Below are 26,261 nucleotides of genomic sequence, written 5' to 3' on the forward strand. Positions count from 1 at the left end.
ATTTTATAAATGTTGCATACTCACAAAATATCCCCCAAAACATTCATGCGCCAGTTTTCACAGAAAAGTTGGCATTTATAAAAACTACTTGACGTGAGAGTGTGTTTATTCTCCCGCAAACTTTAGACGCACAGTTTCTAGTGGTTGAAGTATTGCATTGCAAAAAGGCAAAAGTACCCTAGTAGCCTTGTGCAAATGGGAAATATGACTTATTCATAACAAAAAAAACTGGTAGCTAAATATAACAAGATGCAATCAGTTTCTATTAGTGAGAAGAGCGAAAATCTTTATTTTCTTTGCATTCTAAAATAATTTGATTATTTAATTTCCATGATCATTGCAGAATAAATTATTCACCTTTCCTGATTGTGATGGTTTCATAATCGCGAAATAGCCTATAGGCCTACAACAAGTAAAGATATGATACCATTTGTCCCATCTCATTTAATTGGACCCACTTCACAGTAGTAAATAGATAAGCTACCAGTATTTTGAAAGTATTTTGCTTGATCCAAGCGCAGTTTAACGGTAGAACAGACGGTGCAGCTTTTCCATTGACGTTTGAAGGATACGTCTGAATACTGTATTGTAAAACTTCTCGAGTAGCCTAACAATATTTAATTTATAAACAATACATATATCATAACCATTGCACCTTTTCTGGCCATGAGTTAATATTCCTGAAGTAGCCATACAACAAATTAACATGCACATCTCTCATTTCATTGGGCCTATTAGATAGATAGGCTATTATAATTTCAAGTTTTTGCTCTATGCATCCAAAAGTGTGTGGTTTGTAACATATAGTAGAATTTAACAGTTGAACAAAACGTTGATATTTTGTATTGACGCGTGAAGGCTACCACAGTAAGTAGGCCTACTGTAGTTTAAAATATATATATATATATATCAGAGTAGACAATGTTTCAGAATCCGCGGGCAGTGCAGCATATTTAGGTTGGGGAAAAAGTAAATGCAAAACATGATTGAATTCTAATGATCTGTTAACAGGTCCACAACAATTTGCAATTGTTTTTGTGTTTCAGAAACGGTCAGATACAGCACATGTCATACACACAAAAAAAAACATTCTGCCAACACCACCAAAGACATTTGATCAAGTTTTCCATTGATATTTCCTTTAGATATACTGTTGTGGCCTAATTCCAATGCTTCCAACGTATACAGCAAATAAGGGCATTATTGTCACCATAAAATGTGAATGATGGGCATTATTCAGGAGTTATAATGCTTGTTCACGCTCACATTTTTAAGACAGGTCGGATTTATAAAGGGAAAGATGTATGTATGACGTGCGCCAAGTTTATGAATCTCAATCTTTTTGTGCGTGCGCAGTATTTTCAGAAATAGCGCATGCAAATATTTAGTGTAAAATTTTACGCAATGGTTATAAATGAGGCCCTGGTCAAAAATAGTGCACTTTATAGGGAATAGTGTGCCATTTGAGAAACACTATATACAGTATATCTTCCCTAATGAATTCAGCAGAGAAGGGCAATGGCTCTACCAAAACAATACCTTGCTTGTATTATTTATTACTAATCCTGCCTCTTCTGTTCCATGTTTTATTTTCTTTGGTTGTCTCCTATGAAGTACTTATATGAATCCATCATGGAAGACCTGTATCTCAATCAGTATTCTTCTTTACCTTTCTTTGTCCTCTGCCCTCTTGGGCATGTCATGAACATGCTGACTATTTGTATTAAATTAATTATTTGCAACAATATGATATGTGTGTGATATTCAGGTCTCAATGCTGCATTAGTGCATATATACAGTGCCTTCAGAAAGTATTCACACCCCTTGACTTTTTCCACATTTTGTTGTGTTACAGCCTGAATTTAAAATTGATTAAATATAGATTTTTGGGAAGTGGCCTCCACACAATGCCCCGTAATGTCAAAGTGTAATAATGTTTTTTGAAATTTGTACTAATTAATTAAGCATGATTTTTGAATGACTACCTCATCTCTGTACACAGCATATACAATTATCTGTAAGGTCCCTCAGTCAAGCAGTGAATTTCAAACACAGACGCAACCACAAATACCAGGGAGGTTTTCCAATGCCTCGCAAAGAAGGGCACCTATTGGTAGATGGGTAAGAATAAAGAAAGCAGACATTGAATATCCCTTTGAGCATGGGGAAGTTATTATTTACACTTTGGATGGTGTATCAATACACCCAGTCACTACAAAGATACAGGTGTCCTTCCTAACTCAGTTGCCGGAGAGGAATGTCACCATGAGGAATGTCACCATGAGGCCAATGGTGACTTTAAAACAGTTACAGAGTTTAATGGCTGTGATAGGAGAAAACTGAGGATGGATCAACAACATTGTAGTTACTCCACAATACTAGCCTAATTGACAGAGTGAAAAGAAGGAAGCCTGTACAGAATACAAATATTACAAAACATGCGTCATGTTTGTAACAAGGTACTAAAGTAATACTGCAAAGAATGTGGCAAAACAATTCACTTTTTCTCCTGAATACAAAGTGTTATGTTTGGGGCAAATCCAATACAACACATTACAGAGTATCACTCTCCATATTTTCAAGCATGGTGGTGGCTGCATCATGTTATGGGTATGCTTGTAATAGTTTAGGGTTTTTTAAAAATGGAATGGAGCTAAGCACAGCCAAAATCCTAGAGGAAAACCTGGTTTAGTCTGCTTTCCACCAGACACTGTGAGATGAATTCACCTTTCAGCAGGACAACAACCTAAAACACAAACCCATATCTACATTGGAGTTGCTTACCTAGAAGACAGTAAATGTTCCTGAGTCGCCAAGTTACAGTTTTGACTTAAATCTACTTGACAATCTATGGCAAGACCTGAAAATGGTTGTCTAGCAATGATCAACAGCTAATTTGAATAATTTATTAAAGAATTATGGGCGAAGGTTGCACAATCCAGGTGTGGAAAGCTCTTAGAGACTTACCCAAAAAGACTCACAGCTGTAATCGCTGCCAAAGGTGCTTCTACAAAGTATTGACTCAGGGGTGTTGAGGCCACATTGTTGGCAAAAATAGGCCTCCAAAAAAGTAAATTAATCCATTCAGCCGAATACTAACTCATAATAGATCAATAATTTATTTCCCTACATATACATACATTTCATATCAATATTAATACAATCCAAGTTTTTCTCATAATAGTAGAAACAAGTGTCATTAATCACCCATGGACTGGTTCATATTTATAATGGGCGATTCCACCCTGACTAGAGTTCCTGCGCTGCCGGTCATGGCTAGAAGGGATACAGCTTTTGTAAAATTAAAGTCAGATTTGACTTTTTGTAACAGATTAGGAGAATTAAGGTAGCAGGTTCAGAGAATTAGGTTAAGGTTAGGAAAAGGGTGAGGTTTAGCTAAAATGCAAAACATTTAATCTAGCCATGACCGTGCTGCCGGCTCGTGCATTGTTTCACGCGATATGATTGCAAACGTGACTTCCAGACTGAGGAGAAATCCGCACACAGATCTGAACACAATCAGACCACAAAGCGACTTTTGTGGGTCTAGACCAGTCTTTTAAATGTGACCTTTGTATTCTGATAGCAGAAGTCGCATGTAAGTGTCAAGTGTAGACATGACCAAAGAGATCAGCACGTGGACCTACTACAGAACGTGTGTGTTTAAAGTGGAACTGACAGCGTTTTAGCATTATGAAATCGTATAAACAATCTGTTCAAATACACCCCCAGGAAGAATGACAATAAAAATATTATTATTATATATATTTTTTAAATTATTATTATTATTATTTTTTACAAGTGAGCACTTCTACAGTATATGGTCATTTTCACGTTTTCATAAATTCATACATTGTTTGGGAATGACGTAGAGTAGCCCAAGGCATTTATGAGAATTCTATAGCAATATAGAGTGGGAAAGCGGCCATGCGTTTTGACAATTAATAGACATTGCGGTAAATAAAACCCCCAAAAAACATCTGTCTCATCAAGGAACAGACTGGTGTGCCATAGCCAATTAGAGCTACAGTAGGCCTTTATGCAAATAAGCAATTTGCCACATGGGCCTGCCATCATTCACTTTGAACTGGACTATGTTTACAGGCAGTAGCAACAGCGCGACTTTAGATCATTAGAACGCATTCGCCAAAAGCCACAAAATATACCTGAATGGATTTCTGCAAATATGTAAATACCATGGGAGTTCTATTACATTTGGGAACTTTACAGACTTATTGATCAAACAACCATCAGAAGGTAGGCTGTCTCTCCCTCAGTTATGCACATCAACAACAACAAGATCAACAACTAATGCTAGCCAGAGCGAGATGAGCTAAAATCTAACGAGGGAACATTAAATAAATCCTCTCTAACTGTTTCAGCTAGTTGGCTGTCAAAATTGCACTGATAAACGATGTGAATAGTATGGTGTCAAATCTGATTCAAAAGTTGAACGGGCTAGAGATGGCGCATGCAAGCGAGATTAATCATCATTGCGCGAGCAAACACTTGAGTCGAGAGAGAAGAAATGTGGTCGAGCGAGCAGAGGACAGGTCCCGTGAGCGCAGGACTCATGTCAAGACTCAGAAATGACTGCATGCATCCCGACTCCACACACAGATGTCTTTTCTCACTCTCACACCAATTTTCCAGTTTGCTCTCCAAAATCCATTTTGTTCTCTCAACTGCTTACTATAATTGTATAGCAGGGGGCCATTCTAGCCAATGCACATAGCCTGTAGCAGTCTACTGAAATGCAATTGGTCAGGTTTTGGACCAATCACGGCTTGACTGCTCTCTAACCTGATTTTCTTACATTGAGATGAAAGGGGATGGTGAAAGGTGAACGATGGCTGACAATAATAAAGATGTTGGTTCGATTAGTTTTTCAGTAGAGAAACTAGCTGACCAACTAGCTAGCTAATCAAATATGATTTCAATATTGAAATTGAAGTAAGTAGTTATTTGTTCTGCTGTCATTAAAGCAGGCTATTGAGGCAAGCTAGGTTAACGTCAGCTAGCTAACTAACGTTAGCTAATGTTTAACCTTGTGGTTTAACCAAAGCCAAAGTGGTTTAGTTTTCTATACCATCTTTGGTTTAATTAAGAGCTTTGTACCTAAGTTGAGGAGGGGTTTAGTAGAGGAGGAGGACTTGGAAGACCAGCATGACTGGGTGGCAGAAGAAGGGTGAGAGGCAGGGTGAGAACAGACAGGGAAGACCCTCACTGGGGAAGAGGTCAGTGATTGAAGAGGGGGAGCCAAGAGAGGTCAGGCTCTGAACCAAATAATAGCCAATATTGTAAACCGCTAACCATACTTTGAGATACAATCTGATTGCAATGAAGATGTGATAACTGTCACTAATATGTGGTGGTGAAGTTGTTTTCTGCTCAACTGACAGAGACAGGAGATACAGGAGTCCATTCTGTTCCAAGTAGGTTGCCTTGGCTCTCCTCTATGCACAGCACTCTGGGGACTTCCTGCAGGTAACCATGACATCCACCAATCACCCCATAACCAATGTTCCCTCTAAACTGCGGGAGTGCGTGGGCGCGGAGCTCCCCGGGACTGCAGCGCAGAAGAAATATCAGCACGTGCAGAGAAGCACGAGATTGAACTTCACTCAAATTTCTAGAGTTTTTCCCTTTAGTTAACAAATAAAATAAAATGTTATTTGTCACATGCGCCAAATTCAACAGGTGTATACCTTACAGTGAAATGCTTACTTACAAGCCCTTAACCAACAATGCAGTTTAAAGAAAGAATACCAAAAAAAATCACACACAAAAATACAATATAAAATAACACTAAATAAAAGTAACAAATAATTAAAGAGCAGCAATAAAAATAACAATAGCAAGGCTATATATAGTGGGGAAAAAAGTATTTAGTCAGCCACCAATTGTGCAAGTTCTCCCACTTAAAAAGATGAGAGAGGCCTGTAATTTTCATCATAGGTACACGTCAACTATGACAGACAAAATGAGGAAGAAAAATCCAGAAAATCACATTGTAGGATTTTTCATGAATTTATTTGCAAATTGTGGTGGAAAATAAGTATTTGGTCAATAACAAAAGTTTCTCAATACTTTGTTATATACCCTTTGTTGGCAATGACACAGGTCAAACGTTTTCTGTAAGTCTTCACAAGGTTTTCACACACTGTTGCTGGTATTTTGGCCCATTCCTCCATGCAGATCTCCTCTAGAGCAGTGATGTTTTGGGGCTGTCGCTGGGCAACACGGACTTTCAACTCCCTCCAAAGATTTTCTATGGGGTTGAGATCTGGAGACTGGCTAGGCCACTCCAGGACCTTGAAATGCTTCTTACGAAGCCACTCCTCGTTGCCTGGGCGGTGTGTTTGGGATCATTGTCATGCTGAAAGACCCAGCCACGTTTCATCTTCAATGCCCTTACTGATGGAAGGAGGTTTTCACTCAAAATCTCACAATACATGGCCCCATTCATTCTTTCCTTTACACGGATCAGTCGTCCTGGTCCCTTTGCAGAAAAACAGCCCCAAAGCATGATGTTTCCTCTCCCATACTTCACAGTAGGTATGGTGTTCTTTGGATGCAACTCAGCATTCTTTGTCCTCCAAACATGACGAGTTGAGTTTTTACCAAAAAGTTCTATTTTGGTTTCATCTGACCATATGACATTCTCCCAATCCTCTTCTGGATCATCCAAATGCACTCTAGCAAACTTCAGACGGGCCTGGACCTGTACTGGCTTAAGCAGGGGGACACGTCTGGCACTGCAGGATTTGAGTCCCTAGCGGCGTAGTGTGTTACTGATGGTAGGCTTTGTTACTTTGGTCCCAGCTCTCTGCAGGTCATTCACTAGGTCCCCCCATGTGGTTCTGGGATTTTTGCTCACCGTTCTTGTGATCATTTTGACCCCACGGGGTGAGATCTTGCGTGGAGCCCCAGATCGAGGGAGATGATCAGTGGTCTTGTATGTCTTCCATTTCCTAATAATTGCTCCCACAGTTGATTTCTTCAAACCAAGCTGCTTACCTATTGCAGATTCAGTCTTCCCAGCCTGGTGCAGGTCTACAATTTTGTTTCTGGTGTCCTTTGACAGCTCTTTGGTCTTGGCCATAGTGGAGTTTGGAGTGTGACTGTTTGAGGTTGTGGACAGGTGTCTTTTATACTGATAACAAGTTCAAACAGGTGCCATTAATACAGGTAATGAGTGGAGGACAGAGGAGCCTCTTAAAGAAGAAGTTACAGGTCTGTGAGAGCCAGAAATATTGCTTGTTTGTAGGTGACCAAATACTTATTTTCCACCATAATTTGCAAATAAATTCATAAAAAATCCTACAATGTGATTTTCTGGATATTTTTTTCTCAATTTGTCTGTCATAGTTGACGTGAACCTATAATGAAAATTACAGGCCTCTCTCATCTTTTTAAGTGGGAGAACTTGCACAATTGGTGGCTGACTAAATACTTTTTTCCCCCACTGTATATCGTGGCTAATGGTTTTCTGATGTAAGACGGCATTGTCAGCAACGTGAAAACTTACATTTTCTCCTTTTATTTTTACAAAAAACGCCTCGATTTTTGGTATCTCGTTTTTGCCAGATGAATGTTATTTTTGTTATTTTTCGCTTTTTTGTGTGCACATAAACAAAAACAAATGCACTTTTTGTGGCTATTTCGTTTTTGTTTTTCTGTTATCTTGAAACGTGATATCTCGATTTTCACAAGTGGGTGGGGTTAAATGTGGAATGTCTGTCATGGGCCAAATGCACAGCCAGTACTTCCTATCCCTTCAAAGTAAGAGTTAACCCTTCTAACTTTTTTTGATTAATCTACTATCTATTAATTAATCTATTATTAATTATTAATTCATCTACTGTAACGTTAACGGTAGGCTTGCTACATGCTATCAATTCTTAAATTCCATTCCTTACTAGTTTTGTGTGTATTGGGTATATGTTGTGAAATTGTTAGATATTACTTGTTAGATATTACTGCACTGTCGGAGCTAGAAGCACAAGCATTTCGCTACACCCGCCATAACATCTGCTAAACACGTGTATTTGACAAATAACATTTGATTTGATTTGATTTGAATGTTAGTAAGAGTTTGTGTGTCTCTGTACTAACCATCATACACAGCCTATAGGCTAATATGTGATGATGTGTTAGCTTGCTAGCTACTTCAAGTGTGTGTAGGGGCTGCCGAGATGCAGCGGTGTGTATGAAGACTCTCTGGTGACAGTGTCTGAGGGGTTGGCCGGGAGCTGGGAGAGTTCAAGGTGACTGTGGAGAGGACCAGAGCGGGGAGCAGCCCTTATACTGCATGCACAAAGCTATGGAGCTATTGACAACACTCCCTGTGGTACAGCCGTTACTGGTAAGATGAGGGAGGAGGGAGGAGATGTGTGTGTGTGTGTGTGTGTGTGTGTTTGTGTGTGTAGGAGGTGGGGAAGCAGACTGTGTACCCTGTGTCCTCTCTGAAGGGGTTAGTGATGGGTGTGCTTGATGAATGTTGTGTCGGTGCTTCTCAAAGTTGGGGGAGCGTGGTCGACAGTGTGCACCTCATCTCAGCTGTCACATCCAACCTGGATTGATATTTGGTTTTAATGCTGACGCGAGCACTGAATCCAGCTTCACACAGATATGAGTTGGCGAAGGGTAGCCTACCATGAGTTTTATGGTGCTTTTAAGACAACTGCGAACTCTGAAAAATATAAGGTCAAATCATGACGTCAGTGATCTTTAGGTGGGAAAGTCGGAGCCCTAGAAAGAGTTCCCGAGTTGGAATTCGGAGTTGGATGACCGTTCAAAACGATTTTTCCTAGTCGGAGCTTGGGTTTGGACGGTGTAGGCCATCATTGTAAATAAGAATTTGTTCTTAACTGACTTGCCTAGTTAAATAAAGGTTAAATAAAAAATTAATAAAATCAATTTCTTTCCGAGTTCACAGTTGTCTTGAACGCACTGAAGTCGGAAGTCGGAGATTTCCGAGTTCCCAGTTTCGAGTTCCCAGTTTCGACTTCCCAGTTGTTTTGAACGCGCCATTAATGCTCAGAGGGAGACAACAGGGTATTCCCTTTGAGTCAAGAACCAAAACTCCTCCATAGTGACCCGTGAATGCGTTGTCTGCAGCATTTGGTCACATGACAGCTCGATCAGCTGTTCGATTTCACTTACCGACATGTCAACTGAGCCAGGATCACAGTCAAACAGATTGGGAAGTACAGTTGAAGTCGGAAGTTTACATACACCTTAGCCAAATACATTTAAACTCAGTTTTTCACAATTTCTGACATTTAATCCTAAAAATTCCCTGTCTTAGGTCAGTTAGGATCACCACTTCATTTTAAGAATGTGAAATGTCAGAATAATAGTAGAGAGAATTATTTATTTCAGCTTTTATTTCTTTCATCACATTCCCAGTGGGTCAGAAGTTTACATACACTCAATTAGTATTTTGTAGCATTGCCTTTAAATTGTTTAACTTGTGTCAAACGTTTTGGGTAGCCTTCCACAAGCTTCCCACAATAAGTTGGTGAATTTTGGCCCATTCCTCCTGACAGAGCTGGTGTAACTGAGTCAGGTTTGTAGGCCTCCTTGCTCGCACACGCTTTTTCAGTTCTGCCCACACATTTTCTATAGGATTGAGGTCAGGGCTTTGTGATGGCCACTCCAATACCTTGACTTTGTTGTCCTTAAGCCATTTTGCCACAACTTTGGAAGTATGCTTGGGGTCATTGTCCATTTGGAAGACCCATTTGTGACTAAGCTTTAACTTCCTGACTGATGTCTTGAGATGTTGCTTCAATATATCCACATAATTTTCCTTCCTCATGATGCCATCTATTTTGTGAAGTGCACCAGTCCCTCCTGCAGAAAAGCACCCCCACAGCATGATGCTGCCACCCCCGTGCTTCACGGTTGAAATGGTGTTCTTCAGCTTGCAAGCTCCCCCTTTTTCCTCCAAACATAACGATGTTCATTACGCCCAAACAGTTCTATTTTTGTTTCATCAGAACAGAGGACATTTCTACAAAAAGTATGATCTTTGTCCCCATGTGCAGTTGCAAACCGTAGTCTGGCTTTTTTATGCCGGTTTTGGAGCAGTGGCTTCTTCCTTGCTGAGCGGCCTTTCAGGTTATGTCGATATTTTGTACCTGTTTCCTCCACCATCTTCACAAGGTCCTTTTCTGTTGTTCTGGGATTGATTTGCACTTTTCGCACCAAAGTACGTTCATCTCTAGGAGACAGAACGAGTCTCCTTCCTGAGCGATATGACGGTTGCGTGGTCCCATGGTGTTTATACTTGCATACTATTGTTTGTACAGATGAACGTGGTACATTCAGGCGTTTGGAAATTGCTCCCAAGGATGATCCAGACTTACCTGTATTAACTGCACCTGTTTGAACTCGTTACCTGTATAAATGACACCTGTCCACACACTCAATCAAACAGACTCCAACCTCTTCACAATGGCCAAGACCAGAGAACTGTGTAAGAACATCAGGGATAAAATTGTAGACCTGCACAAGGCTGGGATGGGCTACAGGACAATCGGCAAGCAGCTTGGTGAGAAGGCAACAACTGTTGGCGTAATTATTAGAAAATGGAAGAAGTTCAAGATGACGGTCAATCAACCTCGGTCTGGGGCTCCATGCAAGATCTCACCTTGTGGGGCATCAATGATCATGAGGAAGGTGAGGGATCAGCCCAGAACTACACGGCAGGACCTGGGTGGGGTTTAAGGATTACTTTATCCTATCCCAGGTATTCCTTAAAGAGGTGGGGTTTTAAATGTCTCCGGAACACGCCTAGTGGGTGTGTTTACAGTCTGGGTGGAGCTGCAGTGTTGGCAGCAAAGAGAAAGGATTAGACATTTGTGTGACAAGAAGATAAAAATAGTAATGTTAAGTAAGATGCTTAACATGTCTTGAAGTTAGCATGCCAATAGAACGAACTCAAACAACAACTGAACAAAGTTGGCTTGAACTACCTAGCTAGCTAGCATTAGCTGGCTAACGTTCCTGCTGACTAGCTAGCAGGCCCCACCTGGCTACTGGCTATAGTCATGCTAGCTAGTGGAAGTAAGTTAGTCCCTCATACTAGCTAGCTAGTAGAAGCTAACGTCAGTCCCTCAACCTGCTACAAGATGAAGCGGCCCAGCCAGAGGTACCTGCTGCAGAAAGGTGAGATTTCTATGTTACTTTCTTAGCTAGATCTTCTGTCTGGCTGGTGCTTATTGACTGAGTAGGCTAATAATGAACTGCAGTTACTGTAAATGGTTACCTATCTGGCCCTTTGCCAAGCTATTCCTTACACATTCAATACAACAATATCCAGTTAAGCTACAGTCAATGCTGATAGTGTGTGGGTTCAGAATGTGTCCGCAGGAGAAGGGCATCTGAGCAGATCATCATGAACTTCATCCAGTTACTTCAGCCATTACAGTAAGTTAAAATTGGTGTGGGTATAATTCACATATGTATTGGTGTGGGTAAATTTCTGAATGTATACCAACCACCTTACAGGGGGGCTGATGATCAATGATACGGAGAAAGTCTGATATTACTTAATGACAGATTCCCCCCACACCCTCTCTCCCTCTCTCTCATTCATTCACAGGACCATTCACGAAGTCCAGTCACTCAGCCCTATCCAGAAGCTCTCATGGTCCTACACTACTTCCTCCTACAACACCCAGATGAGAAGCAAAAAGCCTGGCCCCATGATGGTAAGTTTGCATATCTCTCTAACCCTGCTGTACCCTACCTGCTGAGACAATCTGACTCTAGAACAGTATTACACTATTTTAAAAAATAGAATCCTCAACAGTGATTCTCTCTCTCTCTCTCTCTCTCTCTCTCTCTCTCTCTCTCTCTCTCTCTCTCTCTCTCTCTCTCTCTCTCTATCATCCTCAAGCTGGTTGATGGCACCTACATGCCTGTTTGAGGGACAACTGGACAAAATATATCAGAATGCTTGGACCTCAGCTGAGACCCTCCTCTCCCACCCTGTCTTTCAAGGAAAGCCCCTTTCTTACGCTTCCTGTTTGGCATGATGCTCTCAAGGTGTCTCTCTTTCTCGTGTTGTGTTATATTACCTATAGATGACTCCTAGTCACTTTCACATAGTTTGCCTCTGAATTGGTGTCCACATCAGGCTATTTACTTGTTACCTGTGTGTTAGAATACTGCATGCCTTTTACATCATTTGAACGATCCCTCCACTGCCACATGCTCTCTCTCTTTCTCTCCAGGATACATTAGGGGAAGTTGCTTTGCTGTTGGCACCAATCCCACGCTGCCAGGCTGCCAGACAACATCAACGACTTTATCCCCCTCATCCTAAACTTCGCTAAATTCGACATTTCAAAGGGTAACTTGAAGCATAAAGCCCATTTTCCAGTTGGTTTTGGCTCAGTAAAACGCAAGTAAAACACACCAATCCCTGTCCTAATTTCAATAATGTGTACCAATGTGGTATATCTGGTATTTTTTGTAGAGGTCTCATTTGTGCCCCTGGTCTGTCATATTTTTAGAGCTATTTTCAACTTCAGTACCAAAATGTTCTGGCTGCTCCCACAGGATATAGTAATTACAAAAGTGTACAATGCTGAAAGTAGGGCTTAGGTATAAAAGCTCTCGTATGGTGTTTGTCATTAGAATTTTGGTGGGCACTATGCTGGCCCAAAGGTTCCATGGCCACAATAAAGCTGATTATGAATAAGAACGTCATGGGAATTTTCTACCACAATTAATTTGGGTATAGTTCTGTAATGGACAGAAACAGAGAGATAATACATATGCTATACAATAGATAAATACACTTGCCTGAATAGATATTTACAAAGTACGATATTTGGTATTTGGTATTTTATTAGGATACCCATTAGCTGTTGCAAAAGCAGCAGCTACTCTTCCTGGGGTCCACACAAAACATGAAACATGACATAATACAGAACATTAATAGACAAGAGCAGCTCAAGGACAGAACTACATAAAACATTTTTTAAAGGCACACGTAGCCTACATATCAATACATACACACAAACTATCTAGGTCAAATAGGGGAGAGGCGTTGTGCCGTGAGGTGTTGCTTTATCTGTTTTTTTAAACCAGGTTTGCTGTTTATTTGAGCAATATGAGATGGAATGGAGTTCCATGCAATAATGGCTCTATATAATACTGTATGCTTTCTTGAATATGTTCTGGATTTGGGGACTGTGAAAAGACCCCTGGTGGCATGTCTGGTGGGGTAAGTGTGTGTGTCAGAGCTGTGTGTAAGTTGACTATGCAAACAATTTGGGATTTTCAACACATTAATGTTTTTTTATAAAAAGAAGAAGTGATGCAGTCAGTCTCTCATCAACTCTTAGCCAAGAAAGACTGGCATGCATAGTATTTATATCAGCCCTCTGATTACAATGAAGAGCAAGACGTGATGCTCTGTTTTGGGCAAGCTGCAGCTTAACTAGGACTTTCCTTGCAGCACTGGACCACACGACTTGACAATAATCAAGATTAGACAAAACTAGAGCCTGCAGAACTTGCTTTTTGGAGTGTGGTGTCAAAAAAGCAGAGCATCTCTTTATTATGGACAGACCTCTCCCCATCTTTACAACCATTGAATCTATATGTTTTGACCATGATAGTTTACAATCTAAGGTAACGCCAAGTAATTTAGTCTCCTCTACTTGTTCAACAGCCACACCATTCTTTACCAGATTCAGCTGAGGTCTAGAACATAGGGAATGATTTGTACCAAATACAATGCCCTTAGTTTTAGAGATGTTCAGGACCAGTTTATTAGTGGCCACCCATTCCAAAATGGACTGCAACTCTTTGTTAAGGGTTTCAGTGACTTCATTAGCTGTGGTTGCTGATGCATATATGGTTGAATCATCAGCATACATGGACACACATGCTTTGTTTAATGCCAGTGGCAGGTCATTGGTAAAAATAGAAAAGAGTAGAGGGCCTAGAGAGCTGCCCTTTGGTACACCACACTTTACATGTTTGACATTAGAGAAGCTTCCATTAAATAAAACCCTTTGAGTTATATTAGATAGATAGCTCTGAATCCACGATATGGCAGAGGTTGAAAAGCCATAACACATACGTTTTTTCAACAACAGGTTATGGTCAATAATATCAAAGGCTGCACTGAAATCTAACAGTACTGCTCCCACAATTTTCTTATTATCAATTTCTTTCAACCAATCATCAGTCATATGTGTCAGTGCAGTACATGTTGAGTGGCCTTCCCTATAAGCATGCTGAAAGTCTGGTGTTAATTTGTTTACAGAGAAATAGCATTGTATTTGGTCAAACACAATCTTTTCCAACAGTTTGCTAAGAGCTGGCAGCAAGCTTATAGGTCTGCTGTTAGAACCAGTAAAGGCTGCTTTACCATTCTTGGGTAGCGGAATTACTTTGGCTTCCCTCCAGGCCTGAGGAGATGACAGATAGGAGGGACTATAGAGTCAGCTACCATCCTCAGTAGCTTTCCATCTAAGTTGTCAATGCCAGAAGGTTTTTCATTATTGATAGATAACAATCATTTTTCCACCTCTCCCACACTAACTTTACAAAATTCAAACTTGCTTTCTTTTCTTTCATTATTTGTTTTTTTATGCATGAATACGATTACTCACTGTTCATTGTTGGCATTTCCTGCCTAAGTTTGCCTACTTTGCCAATGAAGTAATCATTGAAATAATTGGCAACATCAAATGGTTTTGTGATGAATAAGCCATCTGATTCGATGAAAGATGTAGTTGAATTTGTCTTTCTGCCCATAATTTCATTTAAAGTACTCCAAAGTTTTTTTTTCCATCATTCTTTATATTTGTATTTGTATTTATTAGGCAGCAGCTACTCTTCCTGGGGTCCAGCAAAATTAAGGCAGTTCATACAATTTTTTAAACATTACAATACATTCACAGATTTCACAACACACTGTGTGCCCTCAGGCCCCTACTCCACCACTACCACATATCTACAGTACAAAATCCATGTGTACGTGTGTGTATAGTGTGTATGTTATCGTGTGTATATGCATGTGTCTGCGCCTATGTTTGTGTTGCTTCACTGTCCCCGCTGTTGCATAAGGTGTTTTTTGCATCAGTTACTTGATGTGGAATAGAGTTCCATGTAGTCATGGCTCTATGTAGTACTGTGCCCCTCCCATAGTCTGTTCTGGACTTGGGGACTGTGAAGAGACCTCTGGTGGCATGTCTTGTGGGGTATGCATGGGCTCAGACAGACAGCTTGGTGCATTCAACATGTCAACACCTCTCATAAACACAAGCAGTGATGAAGTCAATCACTCCTCCACTTTGAGCCAGGAGAGATTGACATGCATATTATTAATATTAGCTCTCTATTATGGACATACTTCTATCCATCTTAGCTACTGTTGTATCAATGTTTTGACCATGACAGTTTACAATTCAGGGTTACTCCAAGTGGTTTAGTCACCTCAACTTGCTCAATTTCCACATTATTTATTACAAGATTTAGTTGAGGTTTAGGGTTTAGTGAATGATTTGTCCCAAATATAATGGTTTTAGTTTTATAAATATTTAGGACTAACTTATTCCTTGCCACCCACTCTGAAACTAACTGCAACTCTTTGTTAAGTGTTGCAGTCATTTCAGTCGCTGTAGTAGCTGACATGAATAGTGTTGAGTCATCTGCATACATAGACATTCTGGCTTTACTCAAAGCCAATGGCATGTCATTAGTAAAGATTGATAAAGGTAATGGGCCTAGACAGCTGCCCTGGGGAATTCCTGATTCTACCTGGATTATGTTGGAGAGGCTTCCATTAAAGAACACCCTCTGTGTTCTGTTAGACAGGTAACTCTGTATCCACAATATAGCAGGTGGAGTAAAGCCATAACACATACGTTTTTTCCAGCAGCAGACTATGATCGATAATGTCAAAAGCCACACTGAAGTCTAACAAAACAGCCCCCACAATCTTTTTATCATCAATTTCTCTCAGCCAATCATCAGTCATTTGTGGAAGTGCTGTGCTTGTTGAATGTCCTTCTCTGTAAGCATGCTGAACGTTTGTTGTCAATTTGTTTACTGTAAAATAGCATTGTATCTGGTCAAACACAATTTTTTCCAATAGTTTACTAAGGGTTGGTAACAGGCTAATTGGTTGGCTATTTGAGCCAGTAAAGGGGGCTTTACTATTCTTAGGTAGCGGAATGACTTTTGCTTCCCTCCAAGCCTGGGGGCACACACATTCTAGTAGGCTTAAATTGAAAATATGGCAAATAGGAGTGGCAATATTGTCCACTATTATCCTCAGTAATTTTCCATCCAAGTTGTCAGACCCCGGTGGCTTGTCATTGTTGATAGACAACAATAATTGTTTCACCTCTTCCACACTCACTTTACGGAATAAAAAATTACAATGCTTGTCTTTCATAATTTGGTCAGATATACTTGGATGTGTATTGTCAGCAATTGTTGCTGGCATGTTATGCCTAAATTTGCTAATCTTGCCAATTAAAAAATAATTAAAGTAGTTGGCAACATCAGTTGGTTTAGTGATGAATGAACCATCTGATTCAATGAATGATGGAGCTGTGTTTGCCTTCTTCCCAAAAAATGTCATTTAAGGTGCTCCAAAGCTTTTTACTATCATTCTTTATGTCATTTATCTTTGTTTCATAGTGTAGTTTCTTCTTCTTTTTATTCAGTTTAGTCACAAGATTTCTCAATTTGCAATATGCTTGCCAATCGGTTGTGCAGTCAGACTTATTTTCCATTCCTTTTGCCTCATCCCTCTCAACCATACAATTGTTCAATTATTCATCAATCCACGGGGATTTAACAGTTTTTACAGTCATTTTCTTAATGGGTGCATGCTTATTAGTAACTGGAATAAGCAATTTCATAAATGTGTCAAGTGCAGTGTCTGTTTGCTCCTCATTACACACCATGGACCAACATCAATTATATTATTTACATCAAAAACATAGGAATCACTACAAAACTTATTCTATGACCTCTTATACACAATATTAGGCCGAGCCTTTGGAACTTTGTTTTTCCTAGATATAGCTACTATATTGTGATCACTACATCTAATGGATTTGGATACTGCTTTCAAACAAATCTCTGGTGCATTAGTAAAGATATGATAAATACATGTTGATGATTTAATTCCTGTACTGTTTGTAACTACCCTGGTAGGTTGACTGATAACCTGAACCAGGTTGCAGGCACTGGTTACAGTTTGAAGCTTTCTCTTGAGTGGGCAGCCTGATGAAAACCAGTCAATATTTAAATCACCCAGAAAGCATACCTCTCTATTGATATCACATACATTATCAAGCATTTCACACATGTTATCCAGATACTGACTGTTAGCACTTGGTGGTCTATAGCAGCTTCCCACCAGAATGGGCTTTAGGGGAGGCAGATGAACCTGTAGCCATATTACTTCAACAGTATTTAACATGAAATCCTCTCTAATCTTCACAGATCTTGGCTTCACAATACAGTTTCTTCTTCTTTTTGTTGAGTTTAGTCACACAATTTCTAAATTTGCAGTAAGTCAACCAGTCAGATGTGCAGCCAGACTTATTAGCCACTCCTTTTGAAAGAAAATGAATCAAGTAAAAGTGAAAATCACCCAGTAAAATACTACTTGAGTAAAAGTCTAAAAGTATTTGGTTTTAAATATACTTAAGTATCAAAAGTAAAAGTAAAAGTATGAATATTAAAAATTTGACGGCACAATTGTCTTGTTTTTTAAAATTTATGGATAGCCAGGGTCACATTCCAACACTCAGACATCATTTACAAACAAAGCATTTTTGTTTAGTGAGTCTGACAGATCAGAGGCAGTACGGATGACCAGGGATGTTCTCTTGATAAGTATGTGAATTGGACCATTTTATGTCCTGCTAAGCATTCAAAATGTAACGAGTACTTTTGGGTGTCAGGGAAAATGTATGGAGTAAAAAGTACATAATTTTCTTTAGGAATGTAGTGAAGTAAAAGTAGTCAAAAATATAAATAGTAAAGTAAAGTACAGATACCCCCCAAAACTACTTAAGTAGTACCTTAAAGTATTTTTACTTAAGTACTTTACACCTCTGATCTTGTTCCTGTAGTGTTTGTAAACACCCTGATAGGTTGATTAATAACCTGAACCAGATTACAGGCACTGGTTACAGTAAGAAGCTTCCTCTTGAGCGGACAGCTTGATGAAAACCAGTCAATATTCAGGTCCCCAAGAAAGTAGACCTCTCTGTTTACATCACATACACTATCAAGCATTTCACACATATTATTTAGATACTGACTGTTCACACTTGGTGGCCTATAGCAACACACCAAAAGAAAAGGCTTTAGATGTGGCAAGTGAACCTGCAACCACAACACTTCAATAACACTTGACATAAGATCTTCTCTAAGCATTACAGGGATATGGCTCTGAATATATACAGCAACACCTCCCCCATAAGCATTTCTGTCTCTTCTATAGATGTTATATTCTTGTATTGCTACTGCTGTATCATCAAATGAATTATCTAAGTGAGTCTCAGAAATGGCTAATATATCAATGTTATCTGATGTTAGCAAGTTATTGATTTCATGAACCTTATTTCTAAGGCTACATATATTAATGTGGGCTATTTTCAGCCCTTTCCTGGGTAGCTTATCAGAGATAGACATAATACTGAAAAGAGCAAACAAAGCAAGAGATAAAAATATACATTCAGCAGTCCATTAATCAATTGGTGTTTGTGTGCTGTGGGGTTGAAGCTACGAACCCATAGGTTTGGCTCTCTCATCCCTTCCAGGCTTCTGGGAGGGAGGGTGGACAATGAGCCTGTCATAGCGGATGTAAGCAATGTCCCCACGCGCTCTGGCAGCTTTCATTGCTGGGATAAGTTATTTCCTCTTCTGGCGCACAGCTTCAGTTCTTAGGTCCTTCTGGAACAGCTACCTTGTACTTGAACCTCAGGAATTTGATATAATATAATCCGATATAATGGGATATGGGATTGAACAACAAGGACTGTATCTAATATTGACCAAACAACCATGTATTACATAGTAACACCAGATTAATGACTAGCATGGCAATAGCACAGTAAGAATAATGGCAAGGACTGTATATTATACAAAGAGTAGGCTATGGCACGGAAAACACACGAGCAAATCAAATCAAATCAAATTGTATTTGTCACATACACGTGTTTAGCAGATGTTATTGCGGGTGTAGCGAAATGCTTGTGCTTCTAGCTCCGACAGTGCAGTAATATCTAATAAGTAACAATTTCAGATCATATACCCAATACACAAAAATCTAAGTAAGGAATGGAGTTAAGAATATATACATATATGGACGAGCAATGACAGAGCGGCATGGACTTAGATACAGTAGAATATTATAGAATACAGTATATATATGAAATGAATAACGCAAGAAATGTAAACATTATTAAAGTGACTAGTGTTCCATTTCTTAAAGTGGCCAGTGATTTCAATAGGCAGCAGCAGCCTCTAATGTGCTAGTGATGGCTATTTTAACAGTCTGATGGCCTTGAGATAGAAGCTGTTTTTCATTCTCTCGGTCCCAGCTTTGATGCACCTGTACTGACCTCGCCTTCTGGATGATAGTGGGGTGAACAGGCAGTGGCTCGGGTGGTTGATGTCCTTGATTTATCTTTTTGGCCTTCCTGTGACATCGGGTGCTGTAGGTGTCCTGGAGGGCGGGTAGTTTGCCCCCGGTAATGCGTTCGGCAGACCGCACCACCCTCTGGAGAGCCCTGCGGTGTGGGCGGTGCAGTTGACGTACCAGGCGGTGATACAGCCCGACAGGATGCTCTCAATTGTGCACCCTCCTGAGGTTGAAGAGGCTCTGTTGCGCCTTCTTCACCACACTGTCTGCGTGGGTGGACCATTTCAGTTTGTCAGTGATGTGTACGCCAAGGAACTTGAAGCTTTCCACCTTCTCCACTGAAGTCCACGATCATCTCCTTTGTTTTGTTGACGTTGAGTGAGAGGTTATTTTCCTAGCACCACACTCCCAGAGCCCTCACCTCCTCCCTGTAGGCTGTCTCGTTATTGTTGGTAATCAAGCCTACTACTGTTGTGTCGTCTGTGGCACTGTGTTATCCTCAAAGCGGGCAAAGGTGTTTAGCTTGTCCGGAAGCGAGACGTCGGTGTCGGCGACGTGGCTGGTTTTCCTTTTGTAGTCCGTGATTGTCTGTAGACCTTGCCACATACGTCTCGTGTCTGAGCTGTTGAATTGCAACTCCCCTTTATCTCTATACTGATGTTTTGCCTGTTTAATTGCCTTGCGGAGTGAGTAGCTACACTGTTTGTATTCTTCCATATTCCCAGTCACCTTGCCATGGTTAAATACGGTGGTCTACGCTTTCAGTTTTGCGCGAATGCTGCCATCTATCCACGGGTTCTGGTTAGGGTAGGTTTTAATAGTCACAGTGGGTACAACAACTCCTATACACTTCCTGATAAACTCAGTCACCGTTTCAGTGTATTCGTCAAAATTATTTTCGCAAGCTACCCGTAACATATCCCAGTCCGCGTGATCAAAACAATCTTGAAGCGTGGATTCCGATTGGTCAGACCAGCGTTGAATAGTCCTTAGCACGGGTACTTCCTGTTTGAGTCGTGGTCAGATTTGCCAAAAGGAGGGCGGAGGAGGGCCTTATAACCATCCCGGAAGTTCGAATAGCAATGGTCGACAATTTTAGCTGCCCAAGTACAACAGTTGATATGTTGATAGAACTTCGGCAGCCTAGTCCTCAAATTTGCTTTGTTAAAATCCCTTGCTACAATAAATGCAGCCTCAGGATATGTGGTTTCCAGGTTGCATAAAGTCCAGTGAAGTTCTTTAAGGGCCGTCGTGGTATCAGCTTGAGGGGGGATATACACGGCCGTGACTATAACCGAAGAAAATTATCTTGGGAGATAATACGGTCAGCATTTGATTGTGAGGTATTCTAGGTCGGGTGAACAAAAGGACTTGAGTTCCTGTATATTACTACAATTACACCGTGAGTCGTTAATCATGAAACACACACCTCCGCCCATCTGCTTCCCGGAGAGATATTTATTTCTGTCTGCGCGATGAACTGAGAACCCATGTGGCTGGAGCGATTTCGACAGAATATTCAGAGAGAGCCATGTTTCCGTGAAAGAAATCCTTGCCCTGAGCTCGTCGACTTTGTTATCTAAAGACTGAACATTAGCGAGTAATATACTTGGAAGCGGTACGAACGAGTAGGCCGCTCCGAGTGCCTCTCCTCCACCTGCAAACTTTCTGAGCTAATAATGTACAAAATAATACATAAAAAAAACAAAATACGCAAAGTTTCCTAAGAGCTAGTCGTGAGGCCGCCATCTTCGTTGGCGCCAGGTACCATCATCATTGCAGACAATATCAGTAATAACATAATAATAACAGGAATGAGAATTACATAGAATACCGCTACTCTACATACTACATACAGCGACAACAACTTAATTTGTAGTCATACATCCCATGCACATAGAGTACCAGTTAAAGTTTAGACCCACCTACTCATTCAAGGGTTTTTCTTTACTTTTACTATTTTCTACATTGTAGAATAATAGTGAGGACATCTAAACTAGGAAATAACACATATGGAATCATGTAGTAACCCAAAAAGTGTTAAACAAATATATTTTATATTTTTTGAGATTCTTCAAAGTAGCCCTTTGCCTTGATGACAGCTTTGCACACTCTTGGCATTCTCTCAACCAGCTTCATGATGTAGTCACCTGCAATGCATTTCAATTAATAGGTGTGCCTTGTTAAAAGTTAATTTGTGGAATTTCTTTCCTTCTTAATGCGTTTGAGCCAATTAGTTATGTTGTGACAAGGTAGGGGTGGTATGCAGTAGATAGCCCTATTTGGTAAAAGACCAAGTCCATATTATGGCAAGAACAGCTCAAATATGGCAAAGAGAAACGACAGTCCATTACTTTAAGAACTTTGAACGTTTCTTCAAGTGCAGTTGCAAAAACCATCAAGTGCTATGATGAAACTGGCTCTCATGGGGACTGACACAGAAAAGGAAGACCCAGAGTTAACTCTGCTGCAGAGGATAAGTTCATTAGAGTTAACCTGGGGCGGCAGGTAGCTTAGTGGTTAAGAGCGTTGTGCCAGTAACCGAAAGGTCGCTGGTTCTAATCCCCGAGCCGACTAGGTGAAAAATCTGTCAATGTGCCCTTGAGCAAGGCACTTAACCCTAATTGCTCCTGTAAGTCGCTCTGGATAAGAGTGTCTGCTAAATGACTAAAATGTAAATGTAAATGTTAACTGCACCTCAGATTGTGTCCCAAATAAATGCTTCACAGAGTTCAAGTAACAGACACATCTCAACATCAATTGTTCAGCAGAGACTGTGTGAATCAGGCCTTCATGGTCAAATTGCTGCAAAGAAATCACTACTAAAGCACACCAATAAGAAGAAGAGACTTGCTTGGGCCAAGAAACACGAGCAATGAACATTAGACCGGTGGAAATCTGTCCTTTGGTCTGTGTCCAAATTTGAGATTTTTGGTTCCAACCGCCATGTCTTTGTGAGACGCAGAGTAGGTGAATGGATGATCTCCGCATGTGTGGTTCACACCGTGAATTATGGAGGAGGAGGCGTGATGGTGTGGGGGTGCTTTGCTGGTGACACTGTCGGTGATTTATTTAGAATTCAAGGCACACATAACCAGCATAACTACCACAGCATTCTGCAGCGATACGCCATCCCATCTGGTTTGCACTTAGTGGGACTATCATTTGTTTTTCTACAGGACAATTACCCAACACACCTCCAGGCTGTGTAAGGGCTATTTGACCAAGAAGGAGAGTGATTGAGTGCTGCATCAGATGACCTGGCCTCCACAATCACCCGACCTCAACCCAATTGAGATGGTTTGGGATGAGTTGGACCGCAGAGTGAAGGAAAAGTGCTTAGCATATGTGGGAACTCCTTCAAGACTGTTGGAAAAGCATTCCAGGTGAAGGTGGTTGAGAGAATGCCAAGAGTGTGCAAAGCTGTCATCAGGGCAAAGGGTGGCTACTTTGAAGAATCTCAAATATAACATATATTTTGATTTGTTTAACACATTTTTGGTTACTACATGATTCCATATGTGTTATTTCATAGTTTTGATGTCTTCACTATTATTCTACAATGTCACTTTTTTCAATTTGAGAATACATGGAACATTAATTCTGATAAATTCTAAATAAATTATAATTAATTACCACAAAAAGTCCATGAAAAACGATAGAATGACAAACCAAATAAATATGTAGGCTACAGCAGCCCAGAGGAAGGTAAATGGTGGTTTCTTCCCAGTCTTGTCTCTGGCGAATGATGAAGAACTGTAGGCTACATGTGTGCACTGCAGAGGCCCATTGGGGGCTTGACAACTTCAGAACGTACAAAAATGAAAATTCACCTGTCTGCCTTGATTTTCAGAAGACTCCACTGACCTGCTCTTGTGCAGTGGAACAGAGAACGATATGTGACCACTTAGTTACAGCAACACCGTTCTGTCGAGGACACCCAAACCAGTGTCCACCATAAAGCCCAAGAGACTGACCCTCTCTGGAAGTTGCAGTAGCCCTACTTGGGATCTTTAGCCTATATTGACTATTGGTTGAGATGCAGGACCCGTTAGAGTAGGCTATGTCAGGGTGGGTAATTGGAAATGTGAATTGGGCCAAGTTGGAGGTAATAATGCATTTAGGTTATAGTTTATTGAGATGCATGAATACACCACACCAAAATTATTGATATTATGGCTGTTCAATGGTGCTTGTTTAGTAAATTTTGATCAAAGCTGAATCAATGTCTTGCAAGATCACATAACGATGAATAAGTATTTTATATAACAGAACCGAATAGTGTAGCAGGCCTATAACATTACTGTTACACCAAAAACACCTAATTTCTAATGAGATTTTAGGATGGTTGGCTGAATAGTAAAAAAAATATATATTGTAAGATTAAGTGTTTTATTTCTAAACCCTATCACGTTTCATATCTTTCCATATCAAATTGAATTGAGATGTATTGTACTGCACCACTGGCGTGTGACAAAAACGATGTGCTCTGTTAACCACTGGTGGGCACTGTTGACTCTTTTATTTTTCTCTCTTGCCCTTTGCGTGAAAATGGAACATTCAGGAGGAGCCTTTGAAAAACGTGAACCTGGAGCAGGGATAGTTAGAATAGAACATAATAGTGGTTATCAAGCAATTGCTGAAGTCACCAACTGCCTTGGGAAACTCATTAATACTGTGCATATTTTTGGTTTTCAATCAGAATTTTCATTAATTCTCCTTTGTGCAGGTTAATGAAGTGAAATGGAAAGACAAGATTGCTTTGCATGTATTTGTGTTTGGCTCAAGACAGGATGAAAAGCTGTCCATCTTGACCACCAGAGAGCAGTATTTATCTATAAATGAAGTGGCCTCCTATTCTCACCACAGATCAAACAACCACACTGAATGATTTAAGTCCTCTGGAGTATTTTAGTCAACTGACGGCACACTATTCCAGGATTAGGCCTTCATGCTCCATTAATGACTTTAATCCCTAAAGCGATCAACTTCACCACAGAATGCCTTAACTACCAGTCATTAACCATTAGCATAACTTTCATTTTCGTATGGAGAGCTTGGTAAACACATGCCAGAGCATCACAATCCCCTCCTACTTCCTACTGCTCTGTGGCACCCTGGATCAAAACACTGAAGCCATCTCTGACACCTTAACGCTCTGTCTCAGACATGCACACACACACACACACACAGCAGGGCAAGGTAGGTACAGTTGAAGTCGGAAGTTTACATACACTTAGGTTGGAGTCATTAAAACTTGTTTTTCAACCACTCCACAAATTTCTTGTTAACAAACTATAGTTTTGGCAAGTCGGTTAGGACATCTACTTTGTGCATGACACAAGCAATTTTTCCAAGAATTGTTTACAGACAGATTATTTCACTTATAATTCACTGTATCACAATTGCAGTGGGTCAGAACTTTACATACACAAAGTTGACTGTGCCTTTAAACAGCTTGGAAAATTCCAGAAAATGATGTAATGGCTTTAGAAGCTTCTGATAGGCTAATTGACATCATTTGAGTCAATTGGAGGTGTACCTGTGGATGTATTTCAAGGCCTACTTTCAAACTCAGTGCCTCTTTACTTGACATCATGGGAAAATCAAAAGAAATCAGCCAAGACCTCAGAAAAATAATTGTAGACCTCCACAAGTCTGGTTCATCCTTGGGAGCAATTTCCAAACGCCTGAAGAAACCACGTTCATCTGTACAAACAATAGTACGCAAGTATAAACACCATGGGATCACGCAGCCGTCATACCACTCAGGAAGGAGACACGTTCTGTCTCCTAGAGTTGAATGCACTTTGGTGCAAAAAGTGCAAATCAATCCCAGAACAACAGCAAAGGACCTTGCGAAGATGCTGGAGGAAACAGGTACAAAAGTATCAATATCTACAGTAAAACGAGTCCTATATCGACATAACCTGAAAGGCCGCTCAGCAAGAAAGAAGCCACTGCTCCAAAACCGCCATAAAAAAGCCAGACTACGGTTTGCAACTGCACATGCGGACAGATCTTACTTTTTGGAGAAATGTCCTCTGGTCTGATGAAACAAAAATAGAACTGTTTGGCCATAATGACCATTCTTATGTTTGGAGGAAAAAGGGGTAGGCTTGCAAACCGAAGAACACCATCCCAACCGTGAAGCATGAGGGTGGCAGCATCATGCTGTGGGGGTGCTTTGCTGCAGGAGGGACAATTTAAAGGCAATGCTACCAAATGCTTATTGAGTGTATGTAAACTTCTGACCCACTGGGAATGTGATGAAAGAAATAAAAGCTGAAATAAATCATTCTCTCTACTATTATTCTGAAATTTCACATTCTTAAAATAAAGTGGTGATCCTAACTGACCTAAGACAGGGAATCTTTACTAGGATTAAATGTCAGGAATTGTGAAAAACTGAGTTTAAATGTATTTGGCTATGGTGTATGTAATCTTCCGATTTCAACTGTAGATTATCTACCTCCTATCACAGACAAAGGTTGTTGTAACATAATATACTGGCAAAAAACATTTTTTAAATCAGAGCACAGCTATAGGATGTTGACAGTATAATGTTGTCATACATCAGAAATCTTCTTATGCTTGTCTGTGTTTATTATTA

General features: G+C 40.2%; 1 long non-coding RNA gene across 1 annotated transcript; it reads left to right on the forward strand.

Annotated features, from left to right (window-relative positions):
* Positions 1-11,358: 11,358 nt before the first annotated feature.
* LOC121587252 lies at positions 11,359-12,017 on the forward strand. Its single transcript, XR_006004026.1, has 3 exons — positions 11,359-11,439; positions 11,615-11,723; positions 11,912-12,017. It is a non-coding gene; the product is annotated as an uncharacterized LOC121587252 (long non-coding RNA).
* The last annotated feature ends 14,244 nt before the right edge of the window (positions 12,018-26,261 follow it).

Source organism: Coregonus clupeaformis, chromosome 18, assembly GCF_020615455.1.
Source record: "Coregonus clupeaformis isolate EN_2021a chromosome 18, ASM2061545v1, whole genome shotgun sequence".
NCBI lineage: Eukaryota > Metazoa > Chordata > Actinopteri > Salmoniformes > Salmonidae > Coregonus > Coregonus clupeaformis.